At 47.0% G+C, this 23,436-nt stretch overlaps 1 protein-coding gene and 1 pseudogene across 1 annotated transcript in view; both read right to left on the minus strand.

Moving 5' to 3' along the window:
• LOC146425645 (uncharacterized) overlaps nt 1–23,436 on the minus strand; it is a 154,850-nt gene that overhangs the window by 93,626 nt on the left and 37,788 nt on the right. The gene's annotated exons all lie outside the window — the stretch shown is intronic.
• On the minus strand, nt 9,073–9,770 carry LOC146425648 (uncharacterized; annotated as a pseudogene).

The following is a 23,436-nucleotide window of genomic DNA, read 5'->3' on the forward strand; positions in this document are numbered from 1 at the left end:
CTAAATTTGTTGAAGCAGCTACTATCCTCATCCAGGAATGTTGTGGAGAAATTCCTAAAGAAGTTGAGGATGCGGTTATTCCAATAGTATGGGCCAGTGATTTTCCCAGGAGATCCAAAAGAGCTGAACCTGTGAGTATTGCACTCAAAGCAGGAGCAACACCGGTAAGGCAGAAACAATACCCTCTGAAATTAGAAAGTCGTAGGGGACTAGCACCTGTAATTGAGAAATTTCTCAAATTTGAGCTGCTAGTGGAATGTGAGTCCAAATACAACACACCCATCCTGCCAGTAAAGAAAGCTGATAGTAAGAGTTACAAGCTAGTGCAGAATTTGAGGGCAATCAACAAAATTACAGAAGACATACATTCAGTTGTACCAAATCCCTATACTTTTCTGACCACACTAACAAATGAACTAGGGTGGTTCACAGTCCTAGATCTCAAAGATGCCTTTTTCTTTATTCCAATCCACAAAGATAGCCAAGAACTCTTTGCTTTTGAGTGGGAAAATCCGGCGACAAGAAGAAAGACTCCACTCACCTAGACAGTGCTACCCCAAGGGTTCAAGAACAGCCCAACAATATTTGGACATCAGCTATCAAAGGAGCTGGAAGACTGGAAAAAACAAGAATCAAAAGGAGAAATCCTTCAATATGTTGATGACATCCTGATCGCAGCAGAAACACAAGATGACTGCATCCAATTCACTGTAAGTCTTTTGAATTTTTTGAGCATGGGCGGATACCGAGTCTCAAAAAAAAAGGCACAGGTTGCCAAAGAAACTATAGTATACCTGGGGCTGGAAATTTTCTGTGGTCATCGACAACTTAGCAGAGAACAGAAAGAAGCTATCTGTCAGCTTCCAGAGCCCCACACGGTGAGAGAAATGCAAGCTTTCCTCGGTATTGTAGGTTGCTGTCGACTTTGGGTGGCAAGGTATGGAATACTAGTAAAGCCTCTGTATGAAACCCTTAAGACAGCTGAAAAGGGAACCATCAACTAGACAGAGAAAGCGAAAGCTGCCTTTAAACAATTAAAACATTCCTTGATGTCTGCTCCAGCTTTAGGGCTGCCAGATTTAACAAAGCCCTTCAAACTTTTTACATACGAGCGGCAGAATGTAGCTTTAGAAGTGCTAGCACAATACCTTGGGGATCAGCGAAGAGCTGTGGCCTATTTTTCAAAACAGCTAGACAGTGTTAGCCAAGGGTGGCCAGGGTGTCTGAAAGCCGTGGCAGCAACTGTCATCCTAATACAGGAGGCTCGGAAATTCACCTTTGGGCAACACATTGTCGTGTATGCACCCCACGCCGTGATTTCTGTGCTGGAGCAAAAGGAGGGACACTAGTTATCCCCTGGCAGAATGCTTAAGTACCAGGCTGTGTTGTTGGAACAGGACAATGTCACTCTAAAAACAACATCTGTTGTAAACCCTGCAATGTTTTTGTCATCCACATTGCTTGATAACGTGCCTGAGCATGACTGTTTGCAGACAACAGAAGAGACCTACTCCAGTAGACCAGACCTGAAAAATGTGCCTCTGGAGAATCCAGATTGAGAACTTTTTACTGATGGGAGCAGTTTCATACAGAATGGTAAGCGTATGACAGGCTACGCAGTGACCACCACAGATGAAGTAATTGAGGCAAAGGCCTTGCCTTCAGATGTATCATCACAGAAAGCTGAACTGATCACACTGACCAGAGCTCTAGAACTGAGCGAAGGAAAGAAGGTAAATATATGGACTGATTCCAAATATGCAGTGTTGTTCATGCCCATGGAGCTATTTGGAAGGAACGTGGCCTGCTGACTGCTCAAGGTAATGGCATTAAACATGCAAAACAAATCCTAGCACTCCTGCAGAGCATCTGGAAACCTACATGTGATAAGAATTCGCAAGAATCGCAAGAGAGAGGAAAAGGGGCCTCAACACATCCTGTTAAGGCATCCTGTTTGCCCACAGGACCGAATAGAAAGGGGAGGGAGACCCCCACCCTGCACATCCTGTATCCTGTATTTGTTGAGGAGTGGGCTGATATAGAATCATTGCTTGGGGGGGGACGACACTGCGAACATACAAGGACTTGTTTCCCACGACCACCGAAGAGCAAGAATAAGACCATCTAGCAAACAACATGATGAAGGGGCTGTACCAACTCCGGAAGATATACGTGGTCAGAAAATAGAGACTGCATAAAAGAGGAGAGTTCGGACTATTTCAGCGCAGTTATCTGCCCAGCGCTGCCTCGCTGATACCCGCTTGCTCTAAATAAATCAAATTATACTTAATTGGACATTGTCTCTGATTGATTATTGAGACCTAATTTATAACATACAGAAGTAGCTGTCATGCACTGCAAAAGTCATCAAAAGGGGAAGACAACTCCTGAAGTGGGAAATCGCTTTGCTGATGAAATGGCAGGAGGGATAGCAGAAAAAGGCATTTTTGCAGTAGTGCCGCAGAAAGTAGATCTGACAGGGTTTGCTCCAAAATATGATCAGAGTGACCAAAAGGTAATTAAATTTCTTAAGGCTGAAATTAAGGAGGGTGAGTGGGCAGTTACGCCCATAGGCCAGATTGTAGTCCCACCCCCGATCCTTCGAGAAATAGCACAAAGAGAACATGAGGGTACACACTGGGGAACAGAAATCCTTTTAAAACATCCAAAGAAAGAAGTGATATGTGGCAACGTGGTCTCGCAGTTCATGAATGGCCACCCTACGCTGCAACGTGGAGGGGGCCGCCTGGGACCAGAACACGCCAGGCAAGCACATGGCTGCAGCAGGCAGTGGAGCTGCAGGGGACATGAGTCTCTGTGGAGGCGTGGCGATGAAAAAAGTGCAGGATCACTATCTGGGATTTCCAGGGAATTTATTAAGGTCCACAGTCGAGGGTCAGAGGATGGTGGAGATGGGCGAAGAGGCAGGGGAGGATGCGGGGTGCTGGAAAGCTAAGATGGCGAACCCCGAGTCAGGCTTTCGCAGAGGGTTATCAGGAGAGGGAAGGGGGGCATAGTTAACTCAGAAGAGCCAACCAGGGAAAGCCAGAGGGGAGGAGCTAAGGAGGGGAATACAGCATGAGATGGCAGACTCCAGCCAGAGAGAAATCTTTGGAACAACATCAATATACAAAAAAATCCTATTGGCACACTGCAACAGTGATAGAGAGAGGAATGACTGATATCGTGCAGTCTGTAACAAGCAAGTGTGAAACCTGTTGCAAAAACAACCCTGACACAACCAAAAGAGTAGTGTTAGGAGTGACCAAGACAGGGCATCTTCCGGGAGATTACTGGCAAATAGATTTTGCTGAAATGCCACATAAAGAAGGATACAAATATGTGTTGGTATTGGTTGATACATTCAGTAGATAGCCTGAAGCTTATCCCTGTCACACCAATGCAGCAAAAGAGGTAGTAAAAGCCTAGCTCAATCATTTAATTCCAAGGTTTGGGGTTCCCTTGAGAATGTCATCAGATAGGGGACCACATTTTGTTGCAACAGTGGTCGAAGAAGTTAGCAAAATTCTGGGACTTGGGACCTGCACACACCATACCGGCCCCAAGCAAGTGGCAAGGTTGAACGTATGAATGGAATCCTCAAGGCCCAAATTGCTAAGATCTGTCAAGAAACATCTATGACATGAGTTCAGGCTTTGCCTATAGCCTTACTGAGAGTCCGCATACAACCAAGGCGGAAGGACAACATAAGTCCCTATGAAATTCTATATGGCAGACCATATCAAGTTCCACACATTCCGGGAGAAATTCACATGAGAAGAAAAACTGATTTACAGAAATACTTAATGGCTTTGAGTTCCACTTTGCAAAAGCTCCAGAGATTCGTTGTCCTGTCAAAGCCTATAGGATTGGACATCCCTGTCTACCCGTTTCAGCCTAGAGACTGGGTCTACATCAAGCGGTGGGACAGTGACCCCTTGCAACCCAAGTAGAAGAGACCATTCCAAGTCTTGCTGACTACTCTCACTGCTGTCAAGGTTGCTGGGAAAGGACTGTGGATCCACTATTCCAGAGTGAAAAAAGCTTCTGCTCCTGAGACCACCGAGAAAACAGAGACTGATGCAAACCAAGATAATGGTTAAATTGTTCTTTACATGTATGTTGTTTTTCCAATTGGTAACCATGACTCAGGGCTCAGCCCAGGAGTTGCACAATACTGTGATGCAAAATGTATCCAGAGCTCTTAATATGAGCAATTGCTGGATCTGTACCCAGTTGCCACCTCTAAATGGGAAGGGAAAATGGTCATTGATTGGTATTGCAATGGAAAAGGAACATACAGAAAAGTGGCAATGAATCGAGCCCAACACCACCTTGCTGCCTCCTATACCCCTGAGCAGCCTGATGGAATGTAGAAACTATACAGTTCACTGCGTGCTCATGAATGCTACAGGAAAGGCCGTTCTTCCACCATATTGTCGTAAGACCAACTTCAGAGAAATACTTCACCCAAGATCTGTAACAAAAATGAAGTTGTTGGGATGGAGATTAGCTCTGCCTTTTGGGATGGGAGTGTATTGGATATGTGATGATAAGGCCTGGAAAATTCTACCTGTAGATAAAGATCAGGCCTGTGCCCTCGGGGTTGTAATCCCAAATTTAACAATATTTGACCAAATTGAAAAACCACGTAGGAGGGGGAAAAGAACTCTTAATCCCCTCATTGAATGTCCCACAGTTTTCCATAGTATAGTGAGAGCCCTCCTTCCCTCTTATAGAATAGTTGAACTGGAAAGGTGTTATTGAAAATATTAAAAAACATACTGCTGATGCAATTATAGCTTTGCAAGAAGAAGTCCACGGCCTGTCAAGGGCAATGACACAATACAGGATAGCTCTCAAATTCTTGCTCGGTGCTCATGAAGGGGTATGTGATATTATTAACGGCAGCTGTTGTTCCTTTGTGGACCAGGATGAGAGAATCAGAGAGAATTTGGAAGAAATTTGGAAGGGAACTCAAATTCTACATGAAGTGGGTTCAAAAAATTACACCTTGAAATTTGACCATATCTTCCATGCCCTCACTTCATGGTTGCCAGACTGAGCCTAGGTGAAGGAGACATTTATAATAATTGTAATTGTAGTTATTATTTTTGCCATAGCTAGTTGTGTAAACTGATATTGTAGGTAGTGTAGTTTAGAGACTAGACAAGGTAAAGGCTTGTTAGTCTCTAAAAAGGGGGGAAATTATGCCTGATGGTTTTTTTTTTCCTTTTTCATTATACTTTTATACCCTTTTTATATACTTTATATCCTTTCCTATTCCTGTACTTTTTACTCCCTGTATCTTAGCCCCACATGTTTATAACTCTTGTACTCTAGTCTAGTTCAGAATTCTTTAGGGAAGATGAAACATCCCCACAATCTCAAGAACATGAGGCACCAACCTTGAACGGAGCCTCCTCTCTGGAACATGTTTTTGTAAACTAAGTTGTAGCCTTTTGGGGGGGGAGGTAATTAGAATAAGGGGGCAATTACTTCATTTGTTAGGTTTCTTATTGGGGAATTTTAGATTGGTATGCTAATTGGTGAAGTCCATAAAATTGTATATGCGTTGTACCCGGATCTTTTTGTCATGGTACCACCTTTGACGAAGGTGCACCTGGGATCCTATTAAACCAAGGTAATACCCTTTTCCCTATACTGCGGTGTCTGCATTTCATTTTCACCAGCATTTTAGGCATCAGGGTAAGCAAAGAAATAGTGTCTTAAGAAGAAGAGAGGGGCGCGTAAAGGAACGGTGTCTAAAAAGCTTATTTTTGCTTCTCATTTATATTCCAACTATTAGATTAATAAATCACTTTGCAACTTTAAGTTTTCAACCTGTTCTGCCTTCGGTGCGTCTCCTCCCACCAGTGCTTTATTTTAACTCATAAGTCCAGTGTAAAGGTGTGTTTAACATTTTTTTCCTCCCTCTCCTGCACATCTGCGTCAGGAGAGAGCAGAAAGAGCAGATGTCGTAGGTGCCTAGCATTTAGGCAGAGTCAAACCCTGACAAGCTCAAAGTTGGATACCTTTGCATTGCTCAGTGAGGTGGAGCCCCTCTCTCCCAAGCAGATGCTGTTCCACAAACAGGGTTCCATGCTCATAGAACCCATATCCCTGTCTCCAGCACCAGCTCCGCAGCCAGCTATTGAAGCACATTATCTGTGCCTTCCTCCTCCTTCCCTTTCTCCTCACCGACAGGACTGAGAACACTCCCTGGGCCCCCATGCTCTTGACTACTGCTGTCAGTGCCCTGGGGTCGTTGCTAGGGTTAATCCTTTTGTCATGGATGCATTCCACTTGTTCAAACTAGCTGAACTTTGGCCCAGGATGATGCTCAACTAGTAGGATTATCCAAATTCATCCTACTGTGTGAGGCTATTGTTGAGAAACCAGCACCAAAGCCAGCAAACCAGTTTGGCTGGAGGATGGACTGATAAGCGACCAAAACTGCATGAACACAGCAGAAAATCTGACTGCGAGTCAACCACTTGACACTATAAATATATGCAGCCATCAGGGTCTGTTGAGCTCCCTATCCATAGCAGTAGTAGGGACACCTCTCAAGGTAACCCCTCGAGGCTAAGTGATCCCTTACCTGACACCAGGCATTGATGGGTGGCTGTGATATTTTTTTCCTAAGAATCATAAGATTATGTGATAACCTTTTATACCATACTGACATTAAGTGTAGTAAATAGCTATTGACTGACAATCCATCTGTACTTATTAAAAATTTTATGTACATAAATTTACCGACAAGAACTCAACTATTAGATCAGATCATTTCGAGTGACCTCTGACCCTTTTCCTGCAACACCTGGGCAGCATCAAAAGCATCTGTGGTGGGTTGACCTTGGCAGCATGCCAGGTGCCCATCTGTTGCAGTGTGCTAGTAGGGTTTAGGGTACGCATATTAACATGAGCTGTATATGGTTTATGTTCTAGAAACCCCTCCCTAGCTGAGTATATTATTGGCTTCCTGAGTTTGATACCCTCCTCTGCTGTAAACCATTGGTTGTAACCCCTTTCCCCCTCCTTATCTCCTCCCCTCTGGCTTTCCCTGGTTGGCTCTTTGGAGCTAACCACTCCCCTCTTCCCTCTCCTTTTTAATCCTCTGCACCCCTTTGTTCGTAGCCTCCGGTTCCTTGCCCTTCACCACCCCTTGCTCTCCGCCCCCCTTCCTCTCCCTTAGCCCTGTGCCTGTGGACCCTAATAAATCCCTTGGAACCACAGGCTGCGATCCTACACTTCTTTCTTCGCCGCACCTCCACGAAGACTCGAGTCCCCCGCAGCTCCACTGCCTGCCATGGTGCCACGTGTGCCCCCAGCATGTTTCAGCCCCAGACGGTCCCCCACTCTGTGCAGCATGGGGTGGCCGACCATGAATGATAAAGCTGCGTCGCTGCACCCACCGATCTGTTCTATCATTCCCACTTGTCAGACGGACAGGGGAGAGAAAATAAAATGGAAAACAACTCACAGGTGTAGGAAAGGCAGTTTACTAAAGCTAAAGCAAAAGTTTCAAGTGAACAAGCAAAGAGGAAAAAGAAAATAATTCTATCCTCTAGTTTCCATCAGAAAGTGCTGTCTGGGCACTTTCCGGGAAGCAGGGCTTCAGCACGTGTAGCGGTTGCTCCAAAAAGGCAAACAGTGTAAATTACAAATGCACCTCCTTCCTCCTCCGTTATGTAGCTTTTATAACAAAAGTTAAAGTGTCTTTACAAACAAATGACTGGTAAAAATAAGACCTGAGTCTGCTGGTAAATAAGATCGATACTGAGAGACAGAAGAAACACTGGGTAGGATTTCCATAGGAATTTCCCTAATTTGACTTACCCAAGGCTGTGTTAATAAACTACAAGAACAGAGACACAAGAAGAAGAAGAAGAAGAAGAAGAAAAGGGGAATGTGTATTGAGGGTGTCTGTATTAGGGGGGGATGTATATTAATTAGGCATTCCAGGAAGTCTGTACCTCTCAAGTACCTCAGCCAATGGGGAAAGAGAGAGGGAACTGCAGCCGGGAATTAGGATAAAAGAGGCTGTGTCCTCTATCAATTTGAGAGAGACCCCATGGGAAATGCCCATGACCTCTCCCTTTATCATGAATAAAGTTACAGGGCTCCTCTGTCTCCTTTTTGGACATAAACCTCTGGCGTTTGTGGATTCATTTTCCTGTCACTAGCATACCTTTCATATGTACCACCGGAACCTTATCTTCATCTGTTGTACACAGGGGTTCAGATTGGGCAGGGCCTGCTCGATAAGTGGAACCTCTGGTGTTAACTAACCATGTAGCCTTTGCTAAATGCAGATCCCACTGCTTGAAGGTCCCACCCTCCATCGCCTTCAATGTTGTTTTTAAGAGTCCATTGCACTGCTTAACTTTCCCAGCAGCTAGTGCATGATTAAGAATGTGGTACACTCACTCGATACCATGTTCCCTAGCCCAGATGTTTATGAGGCTATTCTTGAAATGAGTCCCGTTGTCGTACTCAATTCTCTCAGGGGTGCCGTGCCTCCAAAGGACTTGCTTTTCAAGGCCCAGGATGGTGTTACGGACAAGAGCGTGAGGCACAGGGTAGGTCTCCAGCCACCCAGTGGTGGCTTCTACCATTGTGAGCACGTAGTGCTTGCCTTGGTGGGTTTGAGGCAGTGTGATGTAATCAATCTGCCAGGCCTCCCCATACTTATATTTGGACCACCACCCACCATACCACAGGGGCTTTACCTGCTTGGCCTACTTGATTGCAGCACACATCTCACAATCATGGATAACCTGGAAGATACTGTCCATGGTTAAATCCACCCCTCAGTCTCATGCCCACTTATAGGTGGCATCTCTGCCCTGATGACCTGAGGCATCATTGACCCATCAAGCCAGAAACAACTCTCCCTTGTGTTACCAATCCAAATCTATCTGTGACACTTCGATTTTTGCAGCCTGATCCACCTGTTCGTTTTTGCAGTGCTCCTCATTAGCCCAACTCTTGGGGACATGGGCATCCACATGGTGGGCTTTCACAGGTAGATCTTCTACCCAAATGGCAATGTCTCGCCATTCTTCAGCAGCCCAGACTGGTTTTCCTCTATGCTGCCATTTGGCCCTTTTCCACCTTTCCAGCCACCCCCACAGAGCATTGGCTACCATCCACAAGTCAGTGTATTGGTAAATCTTTGGCCACTTCTCTCACTCAGCAATGTCCAGGGCCAACTGGAAAGCTTTGAGTTCTGCAAATTGGCTGGATCCACCTTCTCTTTTGGTAGCTTTTGTGACTTGTCATGTGGGACTCCATATGGCTGCTTTCCATTTTCAGTTCATCCCTAAAATGCAAAATGAACCATCAGTGAAGAGAGCGTAGCGTGTTTCTTCTGTTGGCAGTTGGTTGTACAGTGGAGCTTCCTAAGCATGGGTCACCTGTTCCTGCTCCTCTTCATATGTCAGAACAAAGTTCTCACCTTTGGGCAAATTTGTAATTATTTCCAAGATTCCAGGGCAATTCAGGTTTCCAATATGGGTGCGCTGTGTAATCAAGGCAATCCACTTACTCCATGTGGTGTCAATGGTGTGGTGGGTAGAGGGAACCTTTCCCTTGAACATCCACCCCAGCACAGGTACTCGGGGTGCCAGGAGAAGTTGTGCTTCTGTGCCCATCACCTCTGAGGCGGCTTGAACTCCTTCATAGGCTGCCAGGATCTCCTTGTCTGTCAAGATGTAGTTGGCTTCGGACCCTTTATTGTGGCTAGCACAGGTCTTTCCCATGAGAATTTTTCTCCTGTGTTTTATAAAAAAAAGATAAAGTTTGGATGTTATTAAAAACAGTGCCTCGAGATTTGGACAGTTCAGGCCTGGCCAATCAGGCCTAGGGGGAGGTTTCTGACTGACCAATCTGGGTGACCTCTGAAAAGTCTATATAAGTTGGAATCAAAATAATAAATCGCTCTTTTTTCTTGCCATGCTGAGAATCCGGGTCTTTTTCTCTGCTAGCGGCTCAACAGCGACACTTTATAGCTTCAGCTCCAGAATCCAAGTGGTCGGCCTTGAGTCTCACCAGGCACGTTCTGCCAGATGCTCCAGGAAAGACCATCATTCCCAGCTGCAGAGTAAAGCACGTTCTTTCACCTGTGGTCCTGTCCTGACTGGGCCAAGGGCTACTGCATGAGCAATTTCCTGCTTGATCTGGGCGAAGGCTTGTTGCTCTTCAGGGCCCCAGTGGAAATCATTCTTCTTGCGGGTTACCAGGTAAAGGGGGTTTACAGTCTGGCTGTACTCGAGAATGTGCATTCTCCAGCAACCTATGGCACCTAGGGAAGCTTGCGTTTCCTTCTTGGTCGGTGGAGACATCGCTGTGATCTTGTTGATGACCTCAGTGGGAATCTGATGCTGTCCATCTTGCCACTTCACTCCCAGGAACTGTATTTCTTGGGCAGGTCCCTTGACTTTGCTCTTTTTGATGGCAAAGCTGGCCTCCAGGAGAATCTGGATTATATTTTCTCCTTTCTCAAATACTTCTGCTGCCGTGTTCCCCCACAGAATGATGTCATCAATGTATTGCAGATGTTCCAGACTCTCACCCTTCTCTAGTTTAGCCTGGATCAGTCCATGACAGATGGTGGGGCTGTGTTTCCACCCCTGGGGCAATCGGTTCCACATGTACTGCACACCCCTCCAGGTGAAAGCAAACTGTGGCTTACACTCTAATACTAATGGGATGGAGAAGAACGCATTTGCACTGTTAATAGTGGCATATCACTTCTCTGCCTTGGATTCCAGTTCATACTGAAGCTCCAGCATGTCTGACATAGCAGCACTCAGCGGTGGGGTAACTTAATTCAAGCCACGATAGTCCACTGTCAATCGCCATTCTCCATCAGACTTGTGCACAGGTCAAATGGTGCTGTTGAAGTGTGAGTGGGCCTTACTGACCTCCCCTTGGCTCTCCAGCTCATGGACCATCTTGTGGATGGGGATCACGGCATCTCAATTGGTTTGGTACTGCCGGTGATTCACTGTCGAGGTGGCAATCGGTACTTGCTGTTCATCTACCTTCAAGAGTCCTACCACAGAAGGTTTTTCTGAGAGTCTGGGTAAGGTGTTTAGTTGCTTAATTCCTTCTGTCTCCACAGCAGCAATTCCAAAAGCCCATCAATGTCCTTTTGGGTCTTTGAAGTATCCATTCCTAAGGTAGTCAATGCCTAGGATACATGGGGCATCTGGGCCAGTTACAATGGGGTGTTTCTCCCAGTCTTTTCCGGTCAGGCTCACCTCAGCTTCTAGCACCATCAGCTCTTGAGAACCCCCTGTCGTCCCAGAAATGGAGACTGTTTTTGACCCCACATATCCCGGTGGCATTAGCGTGCATTGAGAGCCAGCGTCAACCACAGCCTTGTATTCTTGTGGGTCTGACGTGCCAGGCCATCAGATCCACACAGTCCAGTAGACACGGTCGTCCCCCGGTGCCTCCACCTGGCTAGAGGCAGGGCCCCTCTAACACCGGTCTTGTGAATACATACAGGAGGTACCTTCCAGTGGGTCAGATCCTTGCCCACAGGGAACTGGCACTGCACTCACTCTCCCTGATTTCCCTTTTCCTTTCTCCTTCAGTTCTTGTACTCGGGCTGCCAGAACACAGGTAGGTTTCATGTCCCACCATCTCATGTCTTCTCTGTGGTCAAGTGGAAAATACCACAAGTTGGTTCGTGGGGGGTATTCACTCTCTTTGGCTGGGGGGCATCTGGCTCTGACATCGGGGGCTCTGGTTCGCACTGGTGCCACATGGAAACTGTTCTACCTAATTCCCTCCCTAATCTCCTCCCTAATCTCCTCTTTGAGTTTTTTCTGGTCATTCTTGAGACTCTCAACCCATGTCTCTACAGCAGAGATATCTGTCCACATCGGGCCATGGACCATGCTCTCATAATTCCTGAGTTTGCTTGCTACAGAGCCCACTGTCTCTTAGTTGCCCTCAAGATTCATGTTCACCATTAAACTGGAGTATTCAGATGGCCCCTGGTGTCCAAGGCTCCACCCCATTTGTGCTGTGAACCTAACCTTGTCAGGGCCATTATTGTGTTGTCCATCCTCTCCAAAAAAGTGTCTCCAACACTACCATTTCTCTCAGCTGTTGGATCCCATCCTCGATGGTCTTCCAGAGCTTTTTATGATGGTGCTCCTGCAGGCTGTCCCTGTAAACAAACCTCTCTCTTACACTTGTTAGAAGCCGATCCGAGAGAGAAAGGGGCCCTGCCTCCCTGACGAACACCTGCTCAATGCCCACATCTTGGGCCAAGGATCTCAAAAACCTTGCTTCAGTATCATCAGGTTGCATGCCTGTACCCATTAGCTCCCAAATTTGAATTAACCAAGCCGAAAAAGCCTTGCTTCCCTGTCGTGTAATGTCTTTTTGATGCCTAAAGATTTTTATCTTTTTATGTATTCTTCATGTATTTATAGCTTTGCAGACTGTTAAGGCATGGTTGGAACTTCTAGTACTTTTCCATGTCTCTTTCCCACAGCCAACAAAGTCTTACTAAAGCATTCTTGAAATTCTATTTAGTGTTATTTGTTAGTTTGCCAAGGATATTTTATTTTGCAACATGTATCATAGACATAATACAGGTAGAGTTAGAGGATCAGGAGGGAGGGCTCCAATGGGACAGAACCCGGGGAGGAGATTACCTAACCAACTACTCTTCTAATTGGACAATATTTGCTAGATATACTAATTGCCCAATTTTATAAAGTCTAATTCCGGGAGTGGGGTTTTTTTGCCATATTGTGTACGTGAAAGTTTTCAAGTAAAGGTTTGCTTTTATATTATCATTTTATTGTTGTTCAGGAAGGTTTTGTTCTATTTCCAGGCAACAGTTTTGGCACCATCAGACGGGACCTCTGGGACCCTCTGGCCTCTTTGGAGCGTACGACCGGAGAGGCTCTGAAAGTCCCAAGATCCCGCACAGAAGGTAATATAAAAGCAATTCTCTTTAGTAATTGTTTGGTTTGGCTAGCACTTGTTATTTGTTTTCTGTGGAAATAGGGAATTTTTTGGAATGGGATCATAACCTTCTTTGTGGGATCCCTTTGCTCGTAAGAAAAAAAAAGGTCATTTCTCTCTACAGTCTTTGAAGGTTGTAATTGGTTGTAATTGAAAATTAAGCCTAACCGCACCCAGTCTCTCTGATCTCTGAGGACCAGCTGGAACGCTATATTTTCTGCCAAATTTCTTACTCTTAACGCAACAGCTTGGCCTCCAATTTTCACCCATAAGCTCTCAACCTGTTCATCGCTGTCTTTCAAAGATAGCTCTGTGCAGTCAATCCCTCTTATTTTTGGTTTACATAGAGGGCAAACCTTGCCTCTCCTTCCTTCTGACCATTTGTGGTGGTTTTGCTTAGCCCAGAACATCAGCAAGGTATCTTTAACATCTAAGAGAGATTTAAACCCCTCAGAAGCTGTTGTAGTAGGCCTGAGGAAGTGTCTGAGGGGTGGGGAGTAGCACAAAGATGGCTCCTGTGTGTCCTGAGTGAAAGTTCTGGAAGTTTTTCACCAAGTCTAGCAGGGCCAATCTCTGATGGCTCTGAAAGTGATGGACATGCTGCTGGCCAAGTTTGGGCCAATTAGAGGTGCTAGTTACGCCGCTGTGAAAACATATTTAAGAAGAAATCAAAACAAGGTAGGCACGCGCTTCTTTTTAGCTAGAGGAGAAGGAGGAGGTAAAAATATGTGAAGGGAGAACAGCATAGCGTGGAGACACCAAGGTCAGTGGAGAAGGTGGGGCAGGAGGTGCTCCAGGTGCCAGAGCTGAAAACTCTCTGCTAGCTGTGCTGAAGACCATGGGGGGAGCAGGTGGTCCCCCTGCAACCCATGGAGTCCACAGGGGTGCAGAAATCCACCCACAGCCCACTCCAGAAGAGCAGGTGGATGCCTGGAAGAAAGCTGTGATCCAGTGGGAGTCTCATCTAAAGAGTTAAAGCTGCAAAGGCCTTGCAAGAGAAGGAAAGGCCTTGCTCCTGGCATGGAAGCAGCCTGGCCTCGGCTCGGAAGAGTCTGCACCCTATGGACAAGAGGACTCATGTTGCAGCAGAATTCGGGCGGGATGTTGCTCATGAGATTGGACCCATGCCAAAGAAGTTCACAGAGGACTGTCTCTCGTGGGAGGGACCCCGTGGCTAAGTAGAGGACCCCTCTCCCTGATGGACTGACCAGAGAAAAAACCCCTTTCCCTGCCCCCTGCCCGTGTTTGTTGTTGGGTTGGGAAGAGGGAGGGGGGTGAATGACTTCTTAAGAGGGAGGGGGTGAGAGCAGAGAAACTGTCTAGAGAGAAAGAGAGATAAGCAGAGATAAACAGCATTTGTAGTAGAAGAATTGTGGTGATGAATAGATTTATGGACTTGCTCTATGGACTAAGAAAATACCCCATACCCTGCCCCCTACCCAAGCTGTTGGTTAGAAGGAGGGAGGGGGGTGAATAGAAAAAGGATTCTTAAGAGGGAGGGGGGTGAGTGAACAAATGGTGTATGAAAAGCTTATTTTTGCCTCTCATTTATCCTCCGACTCCGTTAGGTAATTAAATCACTTTGCAACTTTAAGTTTGGAGCCTGTCTGCCCTTTTTCTGTTCTGTGCGTCCTGCCATCAGTGTCCTATCTCATTTAACTTATGAATTTGGTGTATGTTTAACAGTTTTTTTCTTTCCCCTCTCCTGCACGTCTGCGGCAGGAGAGAGCTGGGGTGCCTGGCATTTAGTCAGGGTCAAACCCTGACATCATTTTATAGCCATCGATTCCGGAGTTGTCCCAGCATGTTTCTGCTATGGTGATTACATCGTTAGCTTTCTGGCTGCACAGTGGCTTCCAGCTCCTCCTCTTTCTTACACATATCCCGTGCATTGGTACAGAGGCACTTCTGTTGGGCTGTCGACCACATCACTTTTTTGGCGGATCAAGCCCCAATTCCTTTGTGGCCTTTCTCGGGTATTCCTCACTTGGTTCCCAATGCATCAGCAGCACCTGGCTCTTCTCTGTTGCTCAAAACTCCATCCACTTTTCCTGCTGAGTCTCATTTAAAGCCCTCCTTGTAAGTCTGGCTGGCTTGCTGGCAAAGACCCTCTTGCCCTGCTTGGTCACGTGAATTCCATCAGCTCCCAACAGACCCAGCTTCTTAAAGGTAGATCCATGATCATAGAAGCTAAAACCTTGAGTATGGCACCAGCTACACAGCCAGGCATTCTGCTGTTCAGTTTGTCTCCTCCTTCCTGGACCCCTTGCTCTGACTGGACTCTGATAGAGGCTGTGCTCCTGATCCTTTTAACATTGCTCCAACAGACATAATAGTCCCCTGGGAGGGTTCTAAGTTGCCTTGTCAGACGCTACACAGAAGAGTAGGAGCAAATGATAATCTGTAGGGTTCACCAGACTCGGCAGCCACTCAGTGACACGACAAATGCAAGCTCCTGGTAGGCAGCAGACTTCTCTAGAGAAATCATCTGGGTGGCAAATGGGTGCCTCGGTGCCTCTCAGGAGAGAATCGCCAGTTACTAATACCTTTATGTGCTTTTCTGGTGACACTGGTTCTAATGTAGGCAGGTGGTTAGGTCAGCTTTGCATGGTTGGCTTGTCCTAGGTCCTGTCCATTACTGATGTGCTCTTCAGTCTCCAACCTTGGAGCATCCTGTCTGTTATGTAGGGGCACTTCAGGAGATGGGGGAGGGTTCTTCCTTCTATCCCGAGCACAGACAAGTGTCCGGTCTCCTTCATCTCGGGAGTTACTTGTGTCAGTCACCCCGAGGTTGGAGTCCAGCTTACCTTCCTCTTGTGCAGCCTGAAGGCAGGCCGTCAATCAGCATGGGACAACGCACAATACCATGCATCGATCTTCTGCTCGCCTTCCCAGATACTGTGCTGCCTGTTGAGCTCCTCTTGTAACAGTTACTTGTCCAAGGAGGTCTTCCCGCTGGGCACACTTGCAGCTATGGCAGCCACTGCTGCCTTTGGGCGCTAAGGGGGACTTCCAGGTCCTGGAGCTCTTGCCCTGCTCTTTGCTCATTGACCCTGTCCCTCACTCCCGCACAGGGCTGCTGGTTACTCTCTACCTCTCCCCCCTTGCACCCTCACTTATAGTTTAAAGCTCTCCTAATGAGGTCAGCTATCTTACTGGCAAAAATACCTTTGCCCTGCTTAGTGAGGTGGAACCCCTCTCTCCCAAGCAGATGCTGATGCACAAACAGGGTCCCAGTGCCCTTTCCCTTCAGCAGCCGGACTGAGGAGAACACCCCCTGGGCCCTCATGCCCTTGACTACCCCCCTCAGAGCTCATGGGTCTTTGCTAGGATAAACCTTGTGTCACAGATGCACTCCTTCTGTTAGAACTAACTGAACTTTGGTCCAGGCAGATGCTCAACAAGTAGGAGTATCCAAAGTTAATCCTACTGTGTGAGGCTATCAGTAAGAACTCAGCACAAAAGCCAACAAACTGTTTTTGCTGGATGCTGGGCTGATAAGTGGCCAAAACTGCATGAACACAGCAGAAAATCTGACTATGAATCAACCACTTGACGTTATCAATATGTGCAGCCGTCAGAGTCTGTTGAGCTCTCCCTGCATAGCAGCTGGCTGCACGGCAGTGATGTCTCCTCCAGTAGGGTCGCCTCCCAATGTTACACACCGAGGCTGAGATTCCTTACCAGACCTCCGGCATCAATGTGTAAGAGGTAAAAGCCATCTCATCCCTGCAAGCATTAACAAAGGCAGGTCAGGACGACCTCCAAAAAGATAAGAGGGTCCTAGCAGCCGAAGACAGGAACAGAGGCGGTTAGAATGGGGGAAGAAACTGCTAACACAGCAGGAGAGCGACGGTGCACGCTCCTCAAGAAAAGGTGAAAAGTGCACTCTGAGGAAGACTGCTAGTCTTCATCCCAAAAAGACCCCCGAGCCTTCCTCAGTGCGACCACCAGAGAGAACTGCGGCTGCGCGAAATTGTGCAACCCGATCCTGGGATCTTATTAGCTTAGACACTCCTTTGTATTAGAATAGGCCTTCCTTTTTTGAATATGTATGTAATCACAGCATAAGAATGAGAAAGCAATGCACCGTGGTGTGCATGATAGGTGGGAAAAATCCCTCATGCACCTGGCACCGAATAAACAAATACCTGCTTCAAAGACAAAAAGTCTCTGAAGTTGCTACACCACGATTTGCATTATTCTGCTGGCACCCCTGATGGGACCTTCCTCTGCTGCCCTGCGGAACCTAGAGGGGTGAGTTGACTTCCCAGCCGCGGCCCGAGATTTCCCAGGGGAGCTCCCTCATCCCCGGGCACACGCGGGAGCAGACAAGGACCATCTGCACCAAATTAAAGGTATTTGTTACAAAATATTTGGGAAAGTGCTTCACAGGGTAAAAAGATGGAGTTCGAGTCCCCAGCAGGAAGTGGTGCTGACGACCACCTAAACTAAAAGGGAGTTAGAGTCTTCCATGAAGAAGAAAGGGGGCAGGAAGTCCCCATACCTGGATTTTTAGGGGTTGGAGACCCCACTGCCACTATCTGTGGTGTGTTGTGTGTTGCTTAAGTAAGAGTGAGTGAGTGAGACATACCTTTGGTAGGAAGCGAGTGTGGAGCTCTTATCCACAGTTCCGTACCCTGGCGACGGGGACGGCCAGAGAAGAGCAAAGCGACTGAGACACTGGAACGTGAGACCCTAAGATGTTTGTGCCGGTGGTTCGGGGTTATGAATTTGGGAAGAGATGGTCTGGGAATATACTTCTCTGACACAAGCAACTACTTAGCCTTAGATTGGGAACATCCGGATCCAGAAAACTACCTGCCGGTCACCCCGGTAACCCTGTATATTAAATGTCTAACCTGTAGGAGTAATATTTGCACATCTTGGGTTTTGTGTGAATGCATTGCTTGCAAACAGAGGTGATATTGTACCTCCTGGAGGAGGAGACCCTGGTGTCCAGATTGCGTGGAAAAGGGAGTGGAGTCCCCATCACGGAGACATCGTGGGCAGGCAGAAGTTGTAAAGTTGGTGTGTAGAAGGCAGGCACATGTTCCCGAGAGCTGGGAGGTTAAGGAGGAGGACTGGGAAGAGGTGAAAGAATATTGTCAGAAGAAGTTTAAGTGGAGGAAGGAGAAAAAGAAGGCTAAAAATGGGTACTTCCACCATGTGGTGGTTTTGATTGGCCCAAAACATCAGTGAAGTGTTTTTAACATCTAGGAGAAATTTGGACCCCTCAGAAGCTGTTGTAGTAGGCCTGGGGAGGTGTCTGAGGGGTGAGATGTGGCACAAAGATGGCTTCTGTGTGTCCTCAGTGCAAGTTCTGGAAGTTTTTACATCAAGTCCAGCAGAGCCAATCTCTGATGGCTCTGAAGGTGATGGACATGCTGCTGGCCAAGTTTGGGCCAATTGGAGGTGCTGGTTACGCCTCTGTGAAAACATATTTAAGAAAAATTCAAAACAAAGCAGGCGCACTTCTTTCACTTCTTTGTAGTTGGAGGAGGAGGAGGTGGAGGTGAAAATATGTAGAGGGAGAACAGCATGGAGAGTGCCAAGGTCAGTGAAGAAGGTGGGGGAGGAGGTGCTCCAGTGTTGGAGCTGAAAACCCTCTGCAAGCCACAGTGAAGGCCATGGGGGGGCAGGAGGTCCCCCTGCAGCCCATGGAGTCCACAGGAGTGCAGAAATTCTGCCCACAGCCCATGCCAGAAGGGCAGGTGGATGCCTGGAAAAGACTGTGAACCAGTGGGAGTCTCATTTAAGAGTTAAAACTGCAAAGGCCTTGCAAGGGAGAGAAAGGCCTTGCTCCTGGGATGGAAGCAGCATGGCCTCGGCTCGGAAGAGTCTGCACAACACCCTATGGACAAAAAGACTCATGTTGCAGCAGAATTTCGGGCGGGATGTTGCTCGTGAGATTGGACCCACGCCAAAGAAGTTCTCAGAGGACTGTCTCTCGTGGGAAGGACCCCTGGCTAAGTAGAGAACCTCTTTTCCTGATTTGGACTGACCAGAGGACCCCTCAACCTGCCCCCTGCCTGTGTTGCTGGTTTGGAAAGAGGGAAGGGGGGGGGTGAGTGCAGAGACTGCTTCTTAAGAGGGTGGGGGTGAGAGCAGAAAACTGTCTGGAGAGAGAGAGAGAGAGAAACAAGTAGAGATAAAGAGTATTTGTAGTAGAAGAATTGTAGTGATGAATTAATTTGAGAATCTGCTCTGTGGACTGAAAAGAGACCCCACACCCTGCCCCCCCCACCTGGCTTGTGGATTGTAAAGGAGGAAAGGGGGTGAATACTATAGGTTCGTAAGAGGGAGGGGGGAGTGAACAAAATAATGTATGAAAAGTTTATTTTTGCCTTGCATTTATCCTCCAATTCTGTTAGGTAATTAAATCACCTTTTGCAACTTTAAGCTTGAAGCCTGTTTGCCCTTTTTCGTGCGTCCTCCTGGCAAGGTCCTGTCTCAAACCCATGACATTTTTGGTGGCCCGTACAGGGATCGAACCCGCGACCTTGGCGTTATCAGCACCAGAAGCTGTTGTAATACTGTCCCGGGTTAATGATAAGACTCTCTCCTCCGAGAGCGAAGGGCCCCGACACCCCCTCCCCCACCCACAACAGAACCTCTTGGAAGTGAAGAAAAAACTATTTATTTGACAAAACCACACAGAGTGCCCTGCAAGGCACAGGGGAAGGGGAAAACCCAGGTGAAAAGGAGTTATTCAACCTGATTAAAAAGTCCTTTTCTCAGACGCAGCCCCTCTCCTCCTCGCCCCCCCTGGGGCCGGGTAGAGCTCCCTGGAGAGCTCTGCTGTCCTCTGGCCCTCCTGGGTCTCCGGGTGGCAAAGCAGATCAAAGAGAAGGGGTCCAAACGAGGAAAAAGAAAAAATGGGAAGAAAAACGGGAACAGAGCTCACTCCGACCGCCGTCCAGCACGCAGTCTCTGCCGGGTGACGAATCCTCCCCCGGAGCGAGGCTTGGGGAAAATGTTTTCAAAACAACCCGCGTTTCTCTCTTCGGCTGGGTGTAGTTAAAGAGACAGGACCACACATTTTTACACATTTTTTCTTTCTTGGGCATATAAGCCAACGATAGGGGATAAAGGATTAACATAACATCAATCCAAGGCACACCAGTAAAGAGATAGTAAAGAAAAGCCCGCTAGGGTGCGTGCTAGCACGCTGGAAAGAATTAGGGGGCATACCAGGAGGAACTATGAGAAAAGCAGATTTAATTAAATATTGTAATCAATGGTGGCCCCTATACAAATCAGTCAGGGGCAGTGGCCTGTGAATGGGACCCTGGAATATAATACTCTTTTGCAACTAATGCTGTTCTTGAGGAGAGAGAGTAAATGGGACAAGGCAGAATATGCTGATTTTTTCTTTACTTTATGAGAGAAACCCAAGTGGCAGAGACAGTGTGGAATAAATTTAGCCCCCCAAGACCCATTAATCCTGGCATTAGAGAAGGAGGATAGGAAGACTAGAAAAATTAAGAGATGCTGTTGTGGTTTAAGGGATGTTACAGCAGACTTTACCCTAGAGCGTCTCTACCCAGCCCGGTTCAGCGCCTCAGTGCTCCAAACCCTCTGTCCTAGGGCTGGACACTGCGCTGTTACTTGAGATAAGGCGAGAGGAAGCAAGCGGCAGTCTCAATGTGAGATATAAAGCAAGCTCCATTTTATTTCACCAAACGAGAAACTTATATACTGTTACAGATGTTACTAATTATAGTTACACACGTATCTGCAGTCTGTTCTCACATAATCAGGGTTTTTCCTCATGACTCCCTTATTCTTTTCTCATAACACTTCTGACTCCCTATCTTTTCTCATAACATTTTTTTCACAGCCTAGAAACACAGCTGTGTTCCCAGGTTTTAGCTTCTCATGACACTTTACTAGGATTTTTACTGAGGCCTGCCTATGCTGAGGCTTTGTTCAGGCCTGCTCAACTAACACAAGTTTTGCTGGAAAACTGTGTTTTCCAACAGTTACTGGCTAGGGAGCCATAAGGCTAGCTCTGCTTCGTCTGCTTCCACAACCGGCGGTGATAAAGGAAGCGAGGAGGGTCTACGCAGTGTGTCCATGGAAGATGTTTATTCGCATGGTGCAGCAGAGGCCAACAACCTCCCCGAGGCAGAGATGCCTCGAGGGTGAAGGCCTCACATGCACAGCCACATGTGGAGCATAGACACATGTGGAGCATAGATGGCAAGATGGCGGAGGGTAAGGGGTTTTATAGGGAAACAGAGAGGGGCAGGGACAGCACACAGGCCCAGTGACCTCTGGGTACAGGGGATGTACAGGGGCGGAGTTAGGAGTACAGGAACAAATGGGAAAACCCGAGGGAGTGGCCAGGACCATGTGGGGTTAGGGTACAGGAACCAATAGGGAAAACTGGGGGCGTGGCTAGGACTACGTGGAGTAGGGAAAGGCAAAACAATGGGTGACAAGTACAGTCATTAAGAAAGGGGTGTGGGGAACTTGCAGCTATTATCACAATATTAAGAAAGGGGTGTGGGGAACTTGCAGCTATTATCACAATAAGATGCTGCTCAGCTTGTAGCATTGGCCAGAGGTGCTTAGAAACCAGTTTACCATCAGATAAGGATAAGGGTGAGGACAAGAATGAAGATACCTTAGAGTTGCAGGAAAAACTAAATTCCACTATGAGAAATCTCAGGGCTGGTTCACCAGATGGCTGGTCACCAGATACAACAGACGGGAGTGGAGATGAGAGGACTAGTGAATCCAGCCCTGGAATATCAACCTGAAGTAAGAGTAGGCAGAAGCAAAAACATTTACTAGCTCCCCTCTGCATGGTAATGGTCCCAACGGGAGATATGGCTAAAATTCAGGCCCCCTTTTCAGTAGCTGATTTGAATTAGTGGAGGGAAGCAGATAGGAGAATAAGGGAGGACCCTGAGAGCGTGGCCCAAAGGTTTGATGTAGTAGTTAGGAATCAGGATCCTGATTGGCAGGACATAGACTTGATGTTGTCTGAATTAAATGAAACAGATAAGAGAGCTGTAATCACTACTACCTATGCTCATGTACAAGGACAAATAGCTAGTGACACCCTTCAGGGCAATCTAGATGACATTTTTCTGCAAACCGACCCCCACTGGGACCCCAATAATCCTCCCCAGTACCAGCTATTAGAGAGATACCGAAGGTTGGTGAGCTGGGGGCTGCGGAATGCAATCCTGAAAACCCTTAACTGGTCTCTCCTCCTGAATACACATCAGGAATCTAATGAATCCCCCGCTGATTTTATGCAGAAGCTGCGGGACAACACAAGGAAGCATAGAAACACGGACCCCAAATCTGAGATGGGAAAGCAGCAACTAGTAACTCTAATGTTATGGCGTTCAGCTCCCAATATTAGGAGAAAATTACAGAAGATAAGAGACCCTGACAACAGGACTTAGACAGACTCCTGGCAGCTGTCTAGGAGGTTTACAAAAACAGAATTCCAACAGTAACCATTGCAGCTGTAGAGGACAGGAGAAACCCACGCATCTGAGGGAGAGGGGGTTTCTGGGGAAGGGGGGGAGGACCTAGAAACATGGGAATGCATCTGGGGCCTAATCAATGTGCAGAGTGTGGGGGGAAGGGGCACTGGAAACGGGAGTGTCCCCTGAATAATGCCAGTCTCCTGATGGCACGCCCTACAGCCACTAATGTTGCCTCGGGGCCAATGATGCCTACTGCAAATTCTGGACATATTGTGGCACAATTAAACCCAGACTGATGGTGACTGGCAGGTCCTTCCCTAGCAGATCCACTGGTTAAAATTAAGCTGGGGGACGATCGGGAGGTAGAATTTCTTGTTGATAGTGGAGTCACCTTTTCAGTCCTGAATCAGACCTTAACCCCGATAGGCAAGGATTTTGTTCATGTTTTGGGGGCAACAGGAAAATCAGAAAAGGCATACTTTTTACAGCCACTTAAATACCAATTAGGGAAAGCAATCGGGACACATCAATTTTTATATTTGCCCAATTCTCCAAGACCCCTCGGGGAGGGATTTGTTAACCCCATTGGAAGCAAAGATCGATTTTAATAATGGCCAAATGAAAGCGTATGTGCCTGAGGATAAACTTATAATAGCACTAAGTCTTGCACACTTTGAACTATCCCCCAGCCTTATTTAGGAGGAAATTCTTAATCAGGTATACCCTATGGTTCGGGACACAGAACATCCTGGTAGATCTAAGTTGGCAAACCCAATAAAAATTGAACTCATAGAAGGAGCAGGACCGGTGAATCGTAAACAATATCCCTTGAGATTCGAAGATAGGAAAAGGATAGAGCCAATAATTCAAAGGTTTTTAGAACAAGGGTGTTAAAAGAATGCCAGTCTCAATATAACACCCCAATATTGCCAGTTAAGAAACCAAATGGGACTTATAGGTTAGTGCAATATTTGAGGGCCAT

Source organism: Lichenostomus cassidix, chromosome W, assembly GCF_008360975.1.
Source record: "Lichenostomus cassidix isolate B80296 chromosome W, HeHo_3.0, whole genome shotgun sequence".
In the NCBI taxonomy this organism is placed as follows: Eukaryota; Metazoa; Chordata; class Aves; order Passeriformes; family Meliphagidae; genus Lichenostomus; species Lichenostomus cassidix.